This window comes from Palaemon carinicauda, chromosome 5, assembly GCF_036898095.1.
Source record: "Palaemon carinicauda isolate YSFRI2023 chromosome 5, ASM3689809v2, whole genome shotgun sequence".
In the NCBI taxonomy this organism is placed as follows: domain Eukaryota; kingdom Metazoa; phylum Arthropoda; class Malacostraca; order Decapoda; family Palaemonidae; genus Palaemon; species Palaemon carinicauda.
The window spans coordinates 34,708,275-34,715,774 of NC_090729.1; positions in this window are offsets into that span (position 1 = coordinate 34,708,275).

Below are 7,500 nucleotides of genomic sequence, written 5' to 3' on the forward strand. Positions count from 1 at the left end.
GCAGTGATTTTGAGGCAATGTGATCACTCCTTAATCCGTGTGTCAATGTACATTTAATGCTTAACATGATGTCCGGGCATTAACCTAATCATCAGCATTCATAGTAATGCAGGGCCAAATGTACTCCGTTTTCAGAAGTTGTGCAGTAGTTTGGAGTGATGGATGTGTGAGGCTATGGATGAAATAAAAAACCTGTTAATACATGGGGTCAGGTATTGATGGTTTTGACCTACCAGTATTGACGTCACTTGATTTCTTCGTTAGTGTTCTGCTTAGGTTTTGTCAGCTAATCCATTGTGAATGTTGACCAACATGTTTGTTAACAGGGTATCGGCAATGGGCTTCTTTTTCCCAAGGTCATGTTGAAAGGTGCAGTTGTATTCAGCCATGGCAGAAAGGTGACGGCGTTGACAGATGGATGAAGCATTTGACTGTACTGTACCAGGGGTACATGTTCCATGCAAATGAAGGGCATATCTTGGAAGATGCAATTATTAAGGTGACAGACAGCCACATTCACTGCTTTTAATTAGTGGTCAAAGAAAGAGTTACCACATTTCATGTTGGATTGTTTACTGCTGAAGAACCTAACATGTTTGAGTACTTCACTAATAGCAATGTGACTGGCATTGGTGGAGAGATAGAGAGGGGCATTACCAAAGACCGCTTCCTGAAAGTGAACCCACTTTAAGACTACTGGCTTGCCCATGAGAGGGATATACGGTGTAAGAGTAATGTTAGTGGTTGGCAAGAACCGGTGATAGGTGTTTATCTTATCCATGAATTCTTTTAATGCTTTAACGATTAAGGGTACATAAAAGTTTTGAACAGCTGATACTCTCTCAGGGAGGAGGGTGAATGACTTCGTACACATGTCGTATCAGACTACCAGGCCATTCTGTTGCAGGCGGTCGAGAACAATAAATAGGTGATGGAGTTTTCTTCTTTGGTGGAAGAGCACACAAGTATGCCGTCCATGTAATATAAATAGAAGGGAAGGTTCCCTAGGATACCCTCCATGAGTGCTTGAAAAGTGGCCCAAACATTAGAATAAGCCAAAACAGGAGTAATTAAATGTGTAAGTCACCAAGAGATTGGTTATAGTCTTGAGGAGCTCTTCCTAGCTGATATGCAACTTATAATATATCTTCAAGAGGTTCTGAGTGGAGAATACCTTTACTTTGTGCAAGTAGGAAGTAACATCTGCAATGTTGAGGAGTGGGTAGTAATCCTGTTAAGTCTGCATGTTCAGGATCCTATAATCCCCACAAAAGAACAGGGAGTCATCCTTTTGCAGGAAGATGTCCAGGGTTGTTGACCATGGGGTTGAAGCCTTCTGGCAAAGAACTGTTTTTTCCATTTAGGGAGTAGATTCCAAAACCATGCAAACATCGGGTGCCACATCGTCTTGCTCTGGTGATAAATACTGCACTTGGCAGGAAACGTCGGTGTTTGGGAAGGTTCTCTATGTAAGACTTTTGGCTATAATGGGATTGGAGGTGTAGGCATTTGTTACTGCCCTGATGTGAAGAGTGAGATTGTAGGGGAAAGATTGAAGAGGTGTAGGCGAGTTCATGTTGATTAAATATCAGTGAGCAACGTAAATAAGGACATGGAAATGGGAGAAGAAATCCACACTGAGGATCCTTAGTGTGACATCAGCAATGATAAACTTCTAATGATAAACAGAACTTTCCAATGATAACGTGAGTGTCACCTACTTGTTCGTGGGGATTGCAGTTCTGTTGGTAGCCACCAGGTGGATGTCAGCAGGCTTGGAATGACTATGTGTCTACCAAAAACTGCATACTTTTACCTGCATCATGTAAAAAAAATATATATATATAAGTGATAGGTGAAGCCAGCCCCACAAGCAATCGCCTATGTACAAAATGTTTGGCCACTGATAACCTTTCACACATTTCTTCGCAACAGCCCCAAATTTAGAGTGTTAGTAGTAGCATAACTATGGCCGATGGGCATCAGTAACTGGCTGTAGAGGTCATTGGTCTGGACGTGAGTGGTGTCGTAGTATTTTCGCAGCTCTAGCACTTCACAAGGTGGGCATATTTTTTCGACACATTCACGTCAGCTTCAGTCGATGTTGAATAGTTGTCTTTTTCACCAGAAGTGGAGGCATTAATGGAGGTCTTGAAGGTGTGAAGTGGCATATATAAAAGGGTGTTAACTTTGGTCAAAAGTCCTTCATGGGCAAAATATCGATATTGGTGATTGTGACGTTTACAGATTTGTGTAGGTATCATACCTAAATATACAGAGTAGGCGCCCATCATGAGAAGAGCTGTCTGCAGCAGGTGGTAGGTTGCAGGTTAGCGAAACTTATCTATTACCTGAGGGTGAACAAAGCCTTTTAGTCTTCAGAGGGTTGTTGAGAGAGCAGTAGTAGCTTTGGTATACTGGTAACTGGCAATGGTGAGTACTGCTACAGGAGGTGTTTTGCCGAGATATTACGCTATTGGGGTGTTCCTGTGGTCCCAAAACTGATCTGAAATTTCCAGGAAAATATCAGCAGGTATTGCTTCGAGGATATATTCTGCGTTGATGCTTAAAATGCCTTTTCAGATTGCCCGGCCCTTAGGGGCAGCTGTGGGCTCTTACATATTGCAGCCCGTAGGTGTGTTTTGGGTTTTAAGGTCGTTTGGGATATGGTATATTTTGCAACATTTATTTTCAGGTGGCTTCAGATATGGGTTAGAAATAATCGATAACTTTCATTTATTGTCAATTTAGCTTTATTTATTTTTAGAGGCATCCCAGCCTCTTTAGGTCAGATGAAGCGGAAGAAGGTGACGGAGAGGAAAAAACATCCTCTTCTAAAGAACTGACTAGACTGGTTGCTGTCATTCAGGTGGAAAGGAAGGGGTACAACTGAAAGTCCTTAATAGTGGGAGAGCTTTGGAACGAGTTATGAAATGCTCTAGTTCGAGATATTGGTAAATGAGTGAGAATCTTTCTTAATAATTTAAGCATAAGTTTTTAGAATGAGGAATATTAAAAAGTTTCAGCTTGAGTTGGAGAGAGCTGAAAAGGAGAATTTAATTAGCGAATATGAGTTATAGGAAAAAAAAAGTTACTGTATGTTTCAGTCATTGGGACATCTATATTCTTGTCAAATGTAAAGTTTGGTTGGGAATGGGTCCTGAAAAAATTATCTATTTGTTTCAGTCATTGAGACTTCTTTAAAGAGAAAGGGGAATTGTAAATGAGAGACAAGTTAAAAAGAGGTTAAGCAGCAAATTACAATGTTGGGTCATTTTGCTTTAAAACAGGTGTTGGTAATTACGATGTCTAGTTATATGACAGTTGTTGCTTGGGCTTCACTGTCTGGGTTGTGCTGATGGGTACTCGTCGATGTTAATGATGATTTACCAGCTAAAGATAACCCAGTCGCAGTCTGAAAATGATAATCACAACCTGCCAGGGAGCATTTTTTGTAAGAGGATACCGGACTAGGTTAGTTGCTTAGATGTAGCATTTAGCTGATCTGGAGCCTTTGGGGATGGCTCGCCTTACTTCACTTGTCTTTTGCGTTTTACAAAATGCTATCATTTGATTTATGATGATTCTCAGCTAAGGTTGAAATGTGATACTGATTGTCTAGTACATCAGGGTGACTTGGCTAGATTATCGGCCTCAACATTGCCAGAAATTTCAGTGTAACCTGGATTCCAGTTCCAGACGATCTGACTGTATTTTCTTTGTTTAGCTAAGGCTAGATACTGTATTGCTGTGATTAGGTAGATATTTTCAGTGAATTGATTGCTGCTGAGTGCCAGATTGGCTTTTCTTGAATCCGGGTGGATTATTGTATATCCTTCAGGTAGACTACCCACTTGTTCTAGGGCTTTGGCAATGGCCACTAGCTCTATTTACAGGGTGGAGGCGTTGTTAGAGGGAAGTCTTAGGAGACTTTTTGATACTCATTGTTTAAGTAATGTCCTTCATTTTATGACTGAGAGGTGAATTTATGGTTTCTCACTGAGGTACATAACTCTGCTAGCAGACGATACAGTTTTGCTGATGATTACTCCTAGATATATGAATTGCTTACCAATTCTATGGGTTCACCTATGAGGGTGAAGTGGGGGGGGGGGTTTCCTTCAACAAGTTGGTGGCCATTGCTTTGGTCTTGTTGGTATTGATCTTTAGGTCCAGGTCTTTGCATTTGGCATGGATCATACCAAGCTTCTTCTTGGTAGTTTTGCATGAGTGTGCTCTCTGTGAGCATATAACACATATGTCATTGGTGTATATAAAGATTTTCACTTCTTTTGGGAGGTCTAGAGTGGCAAGATTCTCCGCAGGTAAGTTGAATAGGTATGGGCTTAGTATGATCCCCTGAGGGGATCTTTTTTCCAGGGGAATAAATTCAGAGGTTTTTGCTTGGAAAGTGACTCTAGCTTCTGGGTTCTTGGTATATTTCCGAGTCCATGTCAGTACGTGTCCTTTTACTCTTCTCTCCACGAGTGTGAAGGGAATTGCTGAGGAGCCGGCTAGTTCAAAGGCTCTCGTTAGGTCAAGGAGATTATAAAGACGTTTCTGTGGTTAATTGTTGTAAGGACATCAGTTATACATTTTTGAGTGTGTATGCCTTCTCTTCAAGTATGAAGGCAAGATGTAGTGGGCCTATTTTCTACTGCAGTCTGCTGAGTAACATTCATTTAGTGACTTTCTTGGTGAGGATAATTAAGGCTATGGGTCAGTAGCCGTCAGGTCCTGAGGGTTTTGGGATAATTTTCATGTATTATTGGTTAAATGTTATTAAATGAAGTCTTTTTGTGTGTGTTCTGTTGAGTAAGTAAATGTACAACAGCTTCGTGGCACCTCCCATATTCATTAGTATACTGTAAGAGATTATATCAATTCCAGGGGCAGTGTCTCTTCTGCATGTTATACCTGGCTTCAATGATGTTTTTCCTTATTGGTGGTAGAGTTTTCTGTATTATCATTATTTTTAGAAGAGGATTTGTTCTTTCAGCTCAGTCAGCAAGTTTTTTTTGCAATTCTGTTTGCTTCTGCTAAGGGATCTGCGCTTTTTTTTTCCAGATATCTTATTTAACCGGCCTCATATCGTTTCTAGATATATGTTGTTGATTTCGTGACACCATAAATACCAGTTTTCTATTGCCCCCTCCAGTGTAAATTGTAAGAAATGTTTAGTGATTTTGACAAGTAGAGTAGAGTTCATCAGTTTTGTCTTCTGAAGAGCTTTCTGGTTCGGTTTATTCTTGCGTTTATCTCCTTGATGCGGCTGTTGTAATGCAAGGTATCAGCATGCGTTGTTCCAGAATACTTTTTATGAAGCATAGATATACTGTCGGCAGCACTGAGCTGTTTGTTGAAGTGTAGTGGTAAGATGCCAATGTCGTTGTTAGTGTTCCTTGTGTGTTCATGAGCCCACATATATTGCTTGAATCTAGCACAGTTTACAAAGTCTGGATTCCACCATTTAGGGGGAGGAGGGGGGATACTTCTCGAGCTTTAGGTCAATTCCTTTTGCAAAGGGATTACTTATTAGTTAAGTATACAGTCATCAATTAGCATCCCTTTTAATGGGGCTTGACCGGAAGGTGAGTTCAGGTCGACCACCCATTAGATAGGCTGCTTCTAAAACGTTGTTCAGCAATGTTACATCTTGATATCCTTGTTGGAGGGCGTTCAGAAATTGGCCTGTCTGGTGTGATGCCCATATCGAGTTAAAAAATGGATGATAGGCATTGAAATCACCTGCAATGATTGCATCATTTTGGACTATGAGAGTTGTGGCTACTAGAGACACTTGAGCACTGAGTATTTCTTTTTCTCTCCCTTAGTCGATGCTTAGTACACTTTATGGAGGATATTCTTGATGGAAGTAGTTAATTCCCTCGTTGTTGGTATTGGATACATGTTATACACTTTTTATCCTCCAAAGAAGAAGGTTGCGATCTCACTTAATTAGTTCTCCTGCTGCAAAATGATGTCAGGAGACTGCACCGAGGTTGGGATTGTGGGAAGCCAATCTTGGGTTTGAGTCTACACACGTTCATTTGGAACAATTTAGAGTAACTTCGTTGGTGTGTGTGTTTGTATTAGAATCGTTCAATGGAGGCACTAAGAAGAGACTGGGATTCATAGTTCTTGGGGGAACTTTTGAAAACAAAATTGTCTAAGGCTTGCTATGGGTATTTGAATCTATGAACATTCAAAAAGTTACTAAGTACATCAGATAATGAGGCAATGAAAACCCACGCCTTTGGAGGGGTTCTGACGGTTGATATAGTTAAGCTGGATAAATCCCTCAAGTAGTTAGTAGTGCCAGAGATGTGGGTTTTTGGTGAGGTGGATTGTGGACGTGTTTAATCAGAAGGAGTGAGAGTGATAGGGGGATAGGTTGGTCTTAGTGAAGGTGAAGGAGGAGTGTGGGATAGGGCTCATTGTGAATTTGGAGGAAGTTTAGATGGACGTTGAGGTTTTGGTTTTGGATAGGACGTGGAGGAGAGGAAAGTTCAGGAATTGCATGCCTAGTAGGAGGAGGATTACGCTGAGAGGGAGGTGGGTGCCTTGGTTTGGGGAGAGGTGTGGTTGATTGTAGGTAGTTGGGTTTGGCTTGGCACCAGGTTGTAGTGAAAAACACCATTGATGGGAATTTGAACCTCAGCACAATGAAACCAAGTAAATGCCTTTGTACTGGCAAAGGGCATTACTTTCATGGATGTGGCATTGATAAAAGAGTCAGGGTCGGAGGGCAACATCATCAGCCAGTAGGGCAGAGCTATGAGGTCTAAGGTGGAAGAGAGTTGGTCTTCCAGTCGTCACCAATGTGCCAGGTAGCTGTTAGTTTACAACAGACAGGCGAGATGAATGCAACTGAGTTTATTGAGGGAGATAATGTGATTATATGCAGAGCTGAGACCCTCAATGACATAAAACTCAACCATTACAAAGCATGCTATAGCAAGCTCAAACAGGTTGATTATCAGTGTGATGGACAGACAGAGATGAAAAATAAAAAAAAAGATAAACCCTATTACAGTGTACAAGCTTGCATGGCACACATGCTGTACATTACTGTCGTTCTGCAGATGAGTTCTCAATGAAAATGGACAAAAAAACAAAAAATTACTTATACTGTGGAAATTTTATATTGTCCAGTTACAGGATAGATGAAGCTTAACCCAAATTTGTTCTTTTCAGAAGCATCACACTTGTTACAGGAAACAGAGGTACATGTGTAGATCGTTGTGATACCAGGCCTACCGATATTATAGAAAATTGATATCCTCCCTATCCGTGTCTATCGTTACCAACTTTGATAAGTGTGATTACGTACTATATGTGTAGTTAAACAAGCTACCACTGACCATTAATTCACTTCTCTTTGCTCAACTGTTGGTGACTTCAATCACAAAAAAACATATGATTGTTCATCGATATTGGGAAGTGGTATATGTTGCTGCATGGGTGTGAGAAGATTGCCCAAGTACTTAGCGTGGACAA